We start from the raw sequence: 14917 nt of genomic DNA on the forward strand, positions 1-14917 counted from the left end.
CCTCCCCCTCTCCCCTTACTCTCCCTCACATACACACTCATCAGCTGTAATTAGAGAGCAGGGTCCATACAAAGGAGCGAGCTGGGAGCCAGGCTCGAGCCCATCTGTGCAACCCCATCATCAGCGAGCTCACAACTCCTCCAACGCTGGGGGCCGCTCCCGAGCCGGGCCCCCGCATGCTGATCATCTGAGCACACAAACTTTCTTCCTCTGCCTCCCTCCTCCCTGCCTTTATCTTTCTTTTCCACTTTGCTCTCTTTTCGCTCTGCACTGAAAGAAAATCTATTGCAACCGGGCTAATTCATCTTGCTTTAATAAGGCTCAGATGCTGGTAAATATTAAATGCACGACAGCGAGGAACAGACAACTCAGTGACCAGCTATTGACAAAACACAGCATTAGAGGGATGGAATGAGCTGAAATCTATATGGACAAATTAACAGACACAGGAGCCTCAAAGAGACACTCACAACTAATGGTGTTTTCACTCACACACTTTGTGCCTTTTTGTTTAAATACAATATATCTTTAAGATCTTAGCACCAAACCCAACTTTCTTAAACCTGTAATAGTTTATTTTTAGCAAAATGTTAAAGAATATATTTCCTTCCTTTTTAACATCCCATTGACCTTCTAGACGGCATCAGTTTCATTCCATTCATTACTAACTGTGTACATAATATGCCATTGCTATAGGTCAACTCCAGTACTAGTCATCACAATGTGTGTCAGGTAATTCATTTCAGCAGCTAATCAATAATTCTTGTTTACGTCTTACAATGGAAAAAACAAAAACAGAGCGAAGGCCAATACTTGTCTTTTTTTTCCTTCTTGTGTTTCATGCATCAAATTCTTCAAGTCTTTTTTTTTTTCCATTGTCATTTATTTCCTTTATGTAATTAAGTAAAAGACTTGTTAAAATTAAAATATCTATTTTAAAGAGCGACCTGGCCAAGAGGGTACAATAAGTTTTTTTTTAAACAATTAATAGGGACGACACAAACAGGTAAGTAAAAATGCATAAACGGATATGAGTTCTCAAAACTATTACGATTAAAGTAGGAACAGTAAATTTAGAAGCAAATGCATTGACCAACAGTGCTGTTTTCCAGACACTTTAAAACTGTTTTGAATTCACCAACCAGCCTTTGAAAGTAATAAATTGAGTAAAGAAAGAAATCAAGTTCCTGTATTTACCGCTGCCAGGACAAATATAGTCTACATCTGGGTGACTCATAAATAAACGTTCTGTTGTAGAGAACTGCCATCAATGGCACCTTGGTTGTTCTTTGAGGATTATTTATCAGAACCATTTACACTTTTTCAGTCAATTGCATGAAAAGGAAAAAGCAACCTAGTCCACAAACTCTTGCATCTTTTCTACACCAAAGTGCTGAAACACAGTAAAACTTCCTCTCTCCATTCCCAAGCCTCTCAGTCTGGCTCATGCTCTGTCATGACATCGTCAGACAGCATACACATCTGTCCCCTTTGGCAATCTCTGACAAGTTCAGCTGGAGAGCCGGCAAGAGGAGGGGAGGAGCTGCTAGAAGTTGCTGGAGTGGTGCCTTAAGGCAGCAGACGAGACACAAAGATAATGTTGAGTGGTTATCATAGACACTTAACCACAACTGAGAGACATCCTTGCCATGCCACCTTAAAATCAGATGGTTAATTTGAAAGCTGACATGTACGGCCTGTCATGTAGAGTGGAGTATTAGTAATTCACATTCTTTCAGGTGTCAGAAACATCAGCTGTGCTCTTCAAACAGACACTCAAACACTCAACTTCCCATCAGTTCTGAGACAATTTGATGATTGACTAATCCAATCTGTATCATGCTCTGTCTGTTAGCCACATCGTATTGTGGCTAACAGATGAAACACTGGAAAGATATGATACAGATTTTTTTTAACTACACGTTTCAAATCTGTTTAGTATCATTCTTAATTTGACCTGTTTCGAGAAAGAGTATTTCATATTTACCTAAATGTTTTCATAATATGAATAAGTGTGTCATATTCTGTCTTTTTAAATAAACTGAATATGTTTTTCACACATTTCACACTGACAGAAAAGAAAAGAAAGGTTTTCGATAACTTATTTGTTTAGGAAAGAAAAAATATCTTAATATTTTTCACTCCTAAACATAAGTAATATAGCTATATTGTTTCTGTTTATTCATATTTAGCTAAAAGTGTGGCAGGTCATCATGGGATCCACAATGTTTTCTCCCATTGCTTCTGTATTTCAATTTCACATCATTTATGTGAGAAATCAGTGAACCCACAAAATTGAAATGGAAAAATATCTAAACCTAGACCTGACCTTGAGATACATAATAGTCCTCCTCTGAGTAGAGGAAAGATGATGAAGAAAAAAGTTGGAGGGGAAAAAAAAAATTAGACTTTGAAGTACACGCAATTGTGCTGCGAGCAAATCAAGGCAGAGAGGAAAAACAGTCTGTGACCAAGAATGACAGGCCTGAGAGAATGTCACAGCAATTGTGGGGTCATCACTGGCAAGAGATGATGGGTGATTGCTTTGCGTTCCACGGCAAGTCCATCCTGGAGGACATTGCGCACCCTTGCTCATCTGTGGCCCAACCTTTGGCGCTGACATTTAAAGTGTTGATTTTGGAGCACTTATGCTAATTGTTGTAATTTTCCTGATGAAGCGCCATTCTGATACCTTGATGTGGCCAAGATAGTTTTACATTTTCTATGTGGTCCTCTTTGCCATTTGCACCGTGTAGTGTCAGCTCAGAGTGCTACTGAAAGCAGACAAAATTGCAAGCAAATTGCATCAGATTGCCAACATTGTGAAAAGGTAAATTGCTTGCAAATCTATTTAAACCACTGGCCTATTTTCATCAGCTATGGTACTTGGTATTCATGATTGCTTAATTGGCGACCTTTTCTATTGTGTAGTGCTTTATGGTGCGATGGAAAACGATCTTTACCAAACCAATTACCCCCTTTTTTCTCCTCACTACTACATTAGAGCTGTGATTGCAACAGCTAGTCCTTTGTAAATGAACTTTCTGGTTTCACAGAATAAAGTGTCATTTGTTTGATATGATGTTGTTGAGCGTGTTTTTTTTTTTTTTGGTAGAAAGCACTGTTAAAAAGATGGACTGTTTTAGTTATACCCTGTCCATGTGACAGTAATAAGCCGATAATAACCTTGTCCATGTGAGAGACTTGTTAAATATAGAAATATTTTGTCACCCTATCAATCATGTGTGTTTATCTACTGTGTAGGCTTTATAAAACTTTGGATGTGGCCATTTAGATTTGAACATTTGTGGCAGTTTTTTTGTTCTTATAGCAAGTGACTGTGGAGATAATAATGACATCTGACATTAAACTAAATTTCACCAACAAGATTCCTGATGCTAAGATCCTGATTTCACTCGCACTTCTGAGACGCACTTACTCCAACACTATTCTTATACTTTTTGCATATTTAGCATTATTTGTGTCCATGTGTGGCTTTAGAACGCTGTCCAGAAATTATATCTCAAATCACAGCCATGCCCAGAACTTTGATAATCTCCTGAACACTGAGAAAATACATTTTTATTCTGTTCCAACCAAAAAATGTTTCATCAGTTGGCTTGTCAGCTACAAACTTCCATTTTCATTCATTACTGTCTCAAAAGCATGATTATGAGAAAGTGCCTCCCTCCCTCCATGGAGACTTAGTATTCCTGTATTGAATGTACTGAAGTGCTGTCAGTCTGCTCGCATCTCCTCTGCCAGACAGGCCAATAGAATTAACCCTGGATTAACCCGCCAGGCCTGAGTGGAAGGTAATGGCCTTGGCTAATGGCTGTGTGTGACCAATGCCAGGTACCACTGACTCTCGCTGGCACCGTTTGCTCCATCTGAGGGGCAGTATGACAGCATGGCCATCTCTGTACAGCTGGCGTCCATGTGCCACTGCCAGGGAGGGATAATACTCAGCTCTGCCATCCCACTAGGATCACAAGGGGCACTGCTCTCTGGCCTCGTGTCCATTTTGACAAACATGGGAAAGTATCCTTTAGGAGGACATGGATGGTACATGGAGATACAGTACAGATACAGAGAAGCAGTTTGTCATTTATATCTCAGATCGATTCAACACTCACAGGACTTTGAGATGTTATAGTCAATCATCTACAACAGGAAACTGGCACCTTTGAGGCTATGACAGGCTTTATTTCAGTCCAGTCATATTCTGCTCTGGCAGCTCTCTGCGTGTAGTCGCTTTCGTATATAAACAGCTCTCATCCTCTGTTCTTTGTGCTCATGTCTTTGCCTGAGGTGAGGGAGTGTAACGCAGGCGGGTGGGGGGGGGGGGGGGGGGGGAGAGGACTCAAATCAGTCTGAACAAGGAATCAGTCTCCTCTTCTCCTGTAGATTAGCTTATTTTAACTGCGGTCAGGCTTTTACACCGACAGAGGATGGGTTTAGTGTGTGTATATGTGGGTGTGAGTAAGGGAGGGGGGTCATATAACCCCTCCTGCCATTTTAGCAGACCAGAGCTCACTGAATGGGAATGTGGAGGTTGGGGAGGGGGCTGTAAATTTTCTCTTAGTCAGGGCAAAGCTGATTGATCTCTGAGTGTAAAATCGATAGGAAGACACTGTCATTTTTGTAAAGGATGAGTTGGAAAGAGAAAATAAATTAAGACTCCCCAGATCTGGCTGGATGTGCACACACTGGAGCTTTGGTCTGATTAATTCAGCGCAGTCTGTATTTTGGTAATGTTGCATCCACAGCTTCAATCTCACAGGTGCCTAGCAGTGGCAGGTTACGCTGGCAGCAGCAGGCCCTTTATTAGACTATGTATATTTCATCACAACCACGCAGAGGAATAAGACACTTGCCCTTGCAACTCCTCCATGTCTTGATTCCTGATGAATCTATTTTGTTATTTTCAGAGGTATATCATGCCAGGGGTTGATTAAATCAGGAATTGAAAGCCATTGTCTTTCTTCCATATCCCTTATCAGAACTAATGTACCGGCTGTGGTCATTTGTCTTGAGTTGTTATAAGAAATAAAGACTGGTGCACTTTTCTCTTCCGCAAGATATTGCAGGAAGATTAATTTACTACTTCTCATCTCTTAGCTCCTCAGTTTACTGTCTGCAATGTCTCCTGTGATATTTTTCATGCTTAGATATGCTGTTTTCACTTATTCATTCCTGTTTCACCTTGATCTTCTCATCTTTTATATTACACTTCTTCCGAGCACTGAGAGAATATAGTCCTCATTGCCTCATTGAATTGATGGTTACAGAAACCATTGCATAATATCAACTTTCAGTGGGCCATTTTTCACCACGTGCCCACCTATGTTTCATTTGATCAGCGCTCATGATGCGCTTGGTGCTCACAGCTCCAGTTAGTGTCTTTGTTTATACCCTTGTGCTTTGTGTCATGTGGGACATCATTGTCTGAGGCTGTGTGTGTGTGTGTGTGTGTGTGTGTGTGTGTGTGTGTGTGTGTGTGTGTGTGTGTGCTTTTATCAGTTGGTCTCTAATGTGTCAGTTGTTGCTGAGGATCCACTCATCACGCCGCTGTCGCCACTGTTCAGCAGGGCCATTAAGGACACATCAGGCTATCAGGGGGCAGCTCGTGGGGACTGGCAGGCATAAAATACACCCTTTGGCCTCACTCTGAATAATCTTCAGGTCAGAGGGGCTTTGTGTATAGCTGGAGGCTTTAGAACAAGCGCTGTGGGACAGAAACCTGACAGACTGAAGACTTAAACAGTCACACATCATATGTATGGGTCAGCTTTCTCTGTCTACAGGCCTTTGAGCTTTTTCAGAGGCGTTACCTCGCGTACAGACAATGTGTAGTGTTTGCTCTTAGTTTCATATCTCAACGGCACTTGAGATGAGCAAGACTAACTAGACCAGATTTATCTGGATGTATAAAACAAAGCAAATCAGAAATGCCCAAGAGGTTCAGCGACATCTGTGTTTTGCAAACCAAAAGAGTAATTCTTGAAACCATAGCACTGAAAGGAGATAATTTGTATGTGAAATACTCATTTAATTCGCATTCACTAAGCAGGTTATCAAATTAAATCAGGGCTCTGTTAGGCCTGCCACTTGGGCTTTTGGGCCTGGCTTCATGTGTAAAATTGGCCAACAAGAGATTTGGGGGAGCGCTTTGCACGCCCCTGTCACGTCATCTCTTGGCTCCCCTCAGGAGGCCGATCCCAGGGTCAGTGCTTGTGGAGAGATGCCTCTATGGACTGCCACAGAGCGACAGGGCCACAACACCACCTCCAGCTGGGCAACTTATTACAGCCCCAGTCTTTCTCACCCCCCCCTCACCTGCCCCAGCCATTCACAACATCATCAAGCCATCACTTATTCATGAAGCTGTGGGCTGGTGGAGTGTGTGTTTGTGAGGGATGGGTGGGGTGGGGTGGGGTGGGGGGTTACCAGTGCGGTGACACTGTGCGGCGGTTGTGGCAATGGTGCGGTGGTTGGGAGAGTGCAGTTGGAGACTGTAGGGGGGTGAGTCTGCAGGTGGCTGTCACATCCGTAATTGCCTCATACTTCCCTCTGCAGCGTAAAATTGTTTTCATTATGTGTCATGCACACAGTGCCAGGCAAGGGCCCCTTGAGAGCATTCCCAAGAGCCAGAGGGAGGAGGCACTCCACTTAAACAGCCGCTTAGCTTCAAATAAGAAAGGAGAAAAGGAGCGGAGAGGAGGTGGAGGAGGAGGAGGACAGGAGAGAGGGAAGGGGTGTGGAAAAAACAGAGGAAGCTCATCATTAACTGTGTTCGAACAACAGCAGACAAGTGTGAGCTCATGCACAAAAACCAGGCAGAGCTTATCCTAAACATCTCAGTTACCAGGGGGGAGTTGTGTGGCTTCAACCACACTGTGAGCTCCTGGAGGGCTTCCGTGGTCAGAGGGGGGAGAAAAACAAGGAGCGGGAAAAGAAAAGGAGAAAAAGTTTCCACCTGACTGGAGTTCCCATGGTTTGCCATGCAGGAGGGTAAGCAGGTTTCAGCAATAAACTCAGGCATTGTCAGGCAATAATGCTCAGTCAGGTCCCTCCATTGGGATTCAAGGGTGTCTTTTTCTCTGCTCCCTGCGCTGCACTAATCACAGGCCTACTTTGTTTAATTGCAGCAAAACGGAGAAAATGTGTTCAAGAAGTCATCCTAATCCCTCCCCTTTACCCCCTGCTCCCTCACAACAGCCCCAGCTTTGCCTCTCCATACTCTTTCCCTCTCTTCTTCTCCCCACCCCCTTTTCCTTTTTTAATGAATTGAGGAACTTTAGAGAGACAACAAACAGCAGAACCGTGATAAATAAAGGATAGACTGGGGAGGGGGAGTCTGATAGGTAAGGGCCTGAGGTGTTGGCTGGTTAGCTATGAAAAAACACTTCCGTTGGATTTAAGCGCTTGCAACAAGTGCCATTACACTAGGTTTTGGATGATGTAGGTGGGGGGTAGGAAGATTAGATGGAAAATAAATCCTGCATGCAGCTAGCTGCCGGTAGCCCGCTGGGCATGCAGCCTCTGAATAATCATTGCTGTAAAAGCACGTCAAATTTCCCCCAATGGACACAAATTCGCTCCTTCTATTTTTCAATCGCAGATTTAGAAACTTAAGGTGCTGTGTATTGTACTTGATGACTCTGGGGTCACAGGCACCAGGGGGGCAAGGGAGGGGATTTATCAATCAGGACTCCTCGTCTTTCTAAAGCTGAATAAAAAGCGACCCATGAAGAGACAAACCAGTCCCCTTTTAACCAAAGGCTTTTCTTATTCATTAGATCCGGATTCTGGCTTCTCCCTTTACCTCCTTTTCTAGAGAAGGAGGCATCTCAAGCATAGAAAACCAGTCAGTGGAAGGAGACAAAATTCAAAAAGATCCATGAACTAAGGTTTAGGATAACGTCATAGACAGTCTCCCTCTATGGCTGACCGAGGGGAAATAATAATAATTGTTATTATGAGATGTTTTTGTTCACTTATCATAACACTTCAAACAAAAAGTTCACAAATGTTGAAATGCAATAATGTAGAAAATATTGCCACAGTAGTTATAAAAGGATTAACATAAAAATTGTATTTTTTATTAAATCCTATTTTATAAAATAGCCTCTCATCATTAGCGACCCAATGTTGTTTTGCTGTTGATCACTTTCTTTTTGGATATATTTTACATAAAACATGTGCAAATATCAATTTTCTGTTTGTGAAACAGAGAAAGACTTAAAACAACAATGTGGATTCAGTAAGTGAAGTGTGAAAAACTACCTTTTCCGCCAGCATCCAGACAACTGTCGCCATGACACAACTTTCACCAGCATCACAACTGAGTCAGGGCAAAATAACTGGCAAAAATGAAATACACTCTGTGCAATTTATACACTCTTTAAATGGCTCACAAACTGTCAGTGTTTAATCAGTGTCTTCCTCAGATGTTTTGCTACAGTTTCCTTATCAGTGATTTTCACATTTTTGCAAATCAAATCCAAGTTGTTCAAAGCTGATGCAAATAAAAGCACAAATCACAATTATACAAAATATATGATTCATTCTGGTAAACACTTTAAAAACGTAATTTCGGATTTTCTACGCATCAAACAGTAATTTTTAGACTTCAGAGAAAGAAAAAAGTGATAATAAAAAGCATAAATAAGAAATAATGATTTATTTTTCTCTCTCCCATAATTTGGTGAATGAACCACAGTGGGGATTCAGTTAGAAACCTTTCTGACCTAAGTGGATGAGGGTTTAGATGAGAAAATCCACCCTAAGTAAACGACTTCCCATGTGACCTGGGGCAAGTCACTTAACCTCTGTCTTCATGCCCACCACCCAAGTTTAAACAAGAGGATTGCTCAGTTCCATCCCCATACACTCTTCGGGTCCCCTTAGACCAAATCATTTTGCTCAGGGTGAAAAGCCCACTACACACAGCTCTCAGAGTAAACAAACATACCATTTTTTATTACAATACCCAACTTTTGACTACCCCTAGAAGTCTCATCTAAAGCAAACATAAATAATTTTGCTGAAATTGCTGCGTTCGTGCATATGATTGCTACTGGTTATCCAACTTAAAAAAAAAAAAACATGCAACAATTGCTCCTGTGCTGGTTGGATGTTTTGAACAAAAAATTTGAAGTCAATTTGTGCTTTGATCTGCATCTTGTCCTCTCACAGCAAGAGGAAAATATAGTGCTGATATTCACATTGTTTTAGATTTGTGATTCTTTCCTTGGTTTGTCCTTTAACTTTTGTGAATCTTCTAGAAACTGTTGCAAGCCAATGAGGACCACAGATGCCTGTGAATGTAGCATTATGGCCCAATCTCTTTCTCACTCCCTGAAAGACTGTTTAAATGGTTTGGTTTATTATTGCCCAAGGAAGGCTAAAGGCTTCTGTCAGCATTTGGGAATCACTGCCTCTTTACTGGACAGCTGTTCCGGCCTTACCCCACTTTTCATATGGATATGTATGTTAATGACAGGCAATGGACTGGAGATGAAGAGGCCTGAGCGCTAGGCCCTCTCTTCAGCGCACTTCTAAAGCTTCCACAAAAGGAGCAGTAAAAGAGGCTGCAATGGTGAAGCTCCCACTTTTGTGCCCTGAATTAGTTCTGCAAGCAATGAAAGTGATCTTTTCTGGACGACAGGGGAAGTCTGCCGATGGCTGGACCAGCTCATTAGCACAAAAGTCTGTTGGGACGTATAATTGACTGACACAGATCCCCCGCCTGTCACAACACAACACAGGCTGTGGGACAGAGCACATACAGAAAAATACCTATCCTCTTCAAAACTTACCTAACAGTTTACATTAGAGCTGCCCTCCCCCTGTCTGTAGGTGCTGTTGTGTTTACTTCCTTCATGCAAATGTTGCATCCTACTGACGGCTGTGGAGCACTGCTTCCTCTTGCTGTCAACACTGTTGATATCACATCTATTGACTTTACCCAGTGGGAAAAGAAAAACAGATATCACAATCTGTGTGTGTGTGTGTGTGTGTGTGTGTGTGTGTGTGTGTGTGTGTGTGTGTGTGCACCACCCTAAGACTTCTACATTAAAGAATCCAACAAAATTGAGGGCAAAATTTAGATTTTTCATTATTTAATTCAAGTTAAATTACAGCACTATTTTATTTGTAGGTAGTTTTTGCAATGAATGGTTGGATTTTTTCATCTTGTTTTTTTGTGGATATTTACTTTGTAGAGTCTTTTTTAAGAATAAATTAGCTAAGATGTGCATTTACTGGAATATCAAAATTGCTCACCTGATATGCAGCAGGAATCTCTTTCTTTTTTGTTTCATTTATAGCCTGGAGACTAGAGTAACAAACATGCTCAGCACACCAGAAGCCCCTAATGGCTGCATCATGGTTAAATTGACTGGAAAATGCTGTTTTAATTTCCATGTTAATTGAAATGGACTAATTGTTAATATATTCTGCGAGCAAAGTACCAAAATGGAATAATTTTCCCAAAATTTAATCCATTTAGAAATTGCTTTGGAACTGATTGTGGTTTCAGGATGTTTGTCTGGCCATGCATTAAAAATGAATTGCAGATAACTAAATAATTCAAGTCTCATAAAGTTATTTTAACTTTTTGCATAGCAGACATTAATAGATTTTTTTCTAGTTAAATTCAGAGACTTGGACAGTGTAAAGGAGTCCACTTGAAAACAATTGCCATTGTTTTTCCATTTTTAAGCAAAAGAATTTTGTCAAGCAGCTAAATAGGGTATTCTTCATGGTCTCCCTTCTTCACAGGCAACTATAGAAATTAGCCCTACGTTTCTCGGCTCTCACACATGGATACACACGCTTGCATGGACACAAGAAAAATTTCTTTTCTTCTGTCAGCATTCCTGGCCAACAATGGCTAGATTAGTGGACGTGAGGGCCCCCTCGGGGGCACGTATTGTGGCACAGAATACCCTCGGCAGGAACAGCTGGTAGGGGTTAATGGCTACTGAACCTCTCAGCCGGAGCCCTTTCTCTATTGTGTGTTCCGCTCATGGGAAGGAAGGAGGCCACTGACAGCTTCTGGGGTGTGAGGAACCCTCAGAACAGCACCCGGGTCACCCCAAATGGGGAGCAGGGCAGAGGGTGGGGGAAGGAGTAAGGGGGAGGGGGACCTTGATGCTGAGGGTGGTAGGATGGTGGCAATAGGGAAGTCTCTGTGGACCAGAAACCAAAAGCTGCACATCAACACAGCCAACAGTGGAATTAGCATCAGTGTATATTCAGCAGATAACAATAAGGGCTGGACAATGGGAGGTGCAAACTGTACACAAGGAGAGGGCGTGACGATGACAGTGGGAAGGGCAGGGGGCAGCTCTGTGGAGGCTGAGTGACATCAACCCATCATGTGATTTGATGTTTACATGAAACAAAAACACAACCAGTATTATTTTTCATTGCCACTTTACCAAAATTCAATGCATGCCAAAAAAAATCTATTAGAGTATATTTGAAAACCTGACTTTTATTTTACTAATTGAGAATATTTTCACTATTAAAATGTTTGTGTGTTTTTTTTTTTTTTATCTAAGTAATCTTCTGAAAACAGTCCAGGGTAATGAGCCTCACAATTTGTATGTAAATGTAGGCCCTACTGTATACTGGAAAGAAACAAAAAAACACCATCAGAAAGCACTGTCAAAGCTCCCTCTCACACAAATGATGTCTGGTCCGGAGTCTTGTTGCATCTTAATGATCCTGTTGCCTCATTTCAACGATAGCCTGATGTGATCTAGGGCTGGGGTCACTCTGCCGGGGCTTCTCTCCTCCTGTAATGGCCCCATGCATTAGTATTCAACTGAAGATACACAGGGGTAAGCAGTCCTTAGATGTGCTGCCTCTTTGCTGTCTGTGTGTTTCAGCCATAAGAGCAGCTCTCCCCTCCAGTCCCTCTGACGTGTGTGTGTGTGTGTGTGTGTGTGTGTGTGTATGTATGTGTGGGGCCTGTCGCTGTGTCTTGTCAGCATCACAGGGCTCGAGCCTTGCCACCCAGAGGAGCCCCTCTGTCAGGGCCAGAGGGACCGCACCTCCGATTTAATCCCTCAGTTACTCACCCCCCGCTGGGCAGCGTGGAGAAACCCTTCTCCCTGATCCATCCAAGCCTCTCACACCAGCGGCCACACTCATTAGACGGCTGATTATGATAGTGTGCCGGTGTAATGTTTAATCGAGTCTGACACCTGATTCGCCATGTTACAAATCCTGTCATGCAAATTGAGCCATTTGTGTTGTTTGATATGGAGAGATGGGCTATGAAATGAAAGATTAGCCCTGAAATGAGGCACGGGGGACGTGTGCCCTCTGCTCCTGCCGCTGTGATTACAAAGATGAGAACAAGCATCTTTTTCCGTGCTTGTGTATTGCGTAGGGCCAGGACACATTAAATTAACATGGTGTTTTTCTCCCCACAGGAATCAGAAAAGCAGCCTATCAGTGAGAAAATGTCTCATCTCCCCCTGCAAACAAGGGCAGGATAATGGGCCTCTGGGAGCATTCTTTGAAATCACACCAGTGTGTGACAACTGATGTAAATAATTCAAATGTCCTCAGCCCCCTCAGGTTGTCTTTGCATGATAGAGGCGATATAGCATCTTATGTGGCTCCAGTGAAATCAGTCTATACATGAAATATTTCTATAGCAAATCTTTTAGTAGTGGTAAAAGTCATTGGTATGCTGTGGGAAAGTATTTCTATTTCATTGTAAAGACGAAACAAATTGCTGATCTGAGTGCTGCATTGAATTGAAATTGTAGGGGGTTGGTTGACATACAGATGGGGTAAATGAAATGGGGAAGTGCACAACTTGCCATTTTTCACTGCCCTGTAATGACACTTGTTTTAAGAATGACCGCTTCTCATCTGTAGCAAAAAGTGACAGTCCGAACAAGTGCTCTCGAATGTCTCGTGTGGCCCCACTTATCAGCCCCCTCACTGTAAACATTTCATTTCCTCATCCTGTCAGAAACGTCTTTGTCGCTGGTTGTTGCTCGGGCTTTAATCTGAAAGACAAAGTCGGCCAGATAGCTCCCCCGCTTTCTATTTGTCTTTTGCTTCCTCCTCTCTCATCTCTTGTGACAACCTTGTCTTTACAGCGACTTAAGTTCATGTTCCAGTATTTCTTGGCCTTCATTGAGAGTGCAAAGGTCCTTTAAAATATGCTCTTTTAAGTGGCTGACTGTTTGTCTCTTTGTCAATCTGAGGTTATAGTGCTGATGTTTATCTCCCGGTCAACAATGGATTACATTACCGCAAACACTGTCAGATGCTTTCACTCGCACAGGGGCTTTTTTATATTCACTCCAGTGAGGATATTTGTGCAAATTAAACACTGCTATGATTTCAGTGTCTCTGGGCAGACAGCCAAGACTCAGTTGTGAGTTATTGCAGCAGCAGAAGCCTTTTATGTGAGTCAATTCTCGTCTCAGTGGAAATCTACCTGTTTTTACAAGTCATCTCCTCTGAGAAACACCTGTACTGAGCAACAGGCCCATTGTTTTCCTCTTAGCTACATCGTAAAGATTGAGAGACCAGAGAGACAACACCAGGCAGGTTTGCTGAATCACTCATCCTTCCTGGCGCCACTCGGCTGACTGAAGAGTTCCTGTCAGAAGCACTCCATCATGACTGATGTTGGACTAGAGATGGTCTAACTTGTTAGCACCATTGCATTGGGCTGTTTTGCCTCACACAAAACATAAGCTCATCTTTTGGAACCATTTCAATATGAAGTCTCGTTGATTGATGATTGCTAAATTATCGTTTTTCTCAGATGGTTAAGTGACAAAATACAAATGATTTATCTATCACTTGAATATTTTGGTAGATGGGAAATTCAGCACATAGAGAGGAGTTGATAGGTCTGTGCACATGATTTGAATATATAAATAAAAATATAATAGATCACATTTCTGTTTATTTCTGGTTGAAAAACAGGTTTAGTCAGAAGTCTTTTTATTGTGAAGGACAACAATTTCTCTCCAGCAGGCAGTGCAAACACAGTGTGACTTATTTTCAGCCTAAGTTACAGTCAAGCTCCTTTTATCCATAGTTTGAGTATAAAAGAGTGACTTGCTCTTTTCTGTTAAATATAAATGTTACTGTTTTCCCAAACTGCCGAGAATATTGTAAAGTTATTGATTAGTTGTCATGTTTGGCGGCTCTTATTGATGGCACAAGAATGTGAAAGTAGCCAGCAACCTGGATGTAAAGATCAGGATTTATTGCCCAGAATCTCTTGAACAATTTTATCAAAAGCCCATTCCACTGTGACATTTTTTTTCTCCCATAAATCAGCGAGGGGAAATCTATCAGTGGACAGTAGTGAGAGATAGATGAGCAGAGGGATGAGAGGGTCAGCAGAGATTTTTCACTGGTCCTCCCCGTCACAGCCGCAGCCCCATTTTTTCACCTTTATGAATTGGTCTTTTACTGACTGTCTGGGCTTTTAATTTGTTCTACACACTTATAAAAAAAAAAAACTCTGAACATTTAGACTTTGCACATAAGATAATGTATTGATTGTTAAAGCACTGGTGCATTGGGTTTCTGGCTCATATTTAGATAGCACAAACTTTAGATGAATGGTTCCTGGGAGATGGATCAACCCCTATATTATTAATATCCTGGATATATTCGATTTTGGCAGCAAAGATATGAAGCTGCATCAGGGGTCTTAATACACATAATTCGTAAAATCACCTCAGTGAAAATTCAAATAGCTTACATAAAGAGACGAGCAAACAGACAGAGTTTGTATAGCTGTTAACATTTTGCAATAATGACAAGGTAGTAATGTATGGCACCATTAGTCAGACATTCATCGTTGTCCTCAGGCACATGCAAGAGAGATGACATTTCTCAATATAAAGAAAAAGTA

Source organism: Seriola lalandi, unplaced genomic scaffold (assembly GCF_002814215.2).
Source record: "Seriola lalandi dorsalis isolate HSWRI2012SDOR001 ecotype SW California unplaced genomic scaffold, Sedor1 jcf7180002054762, whole genome shotgun sequence".
Taxonomy (NCBI): domain Eukaryota; kingdom Metazoa; phylum Chordata; class Actinopteri; order Carangiformes; family Carangidae; genus Seriola; species Seriola lalandi.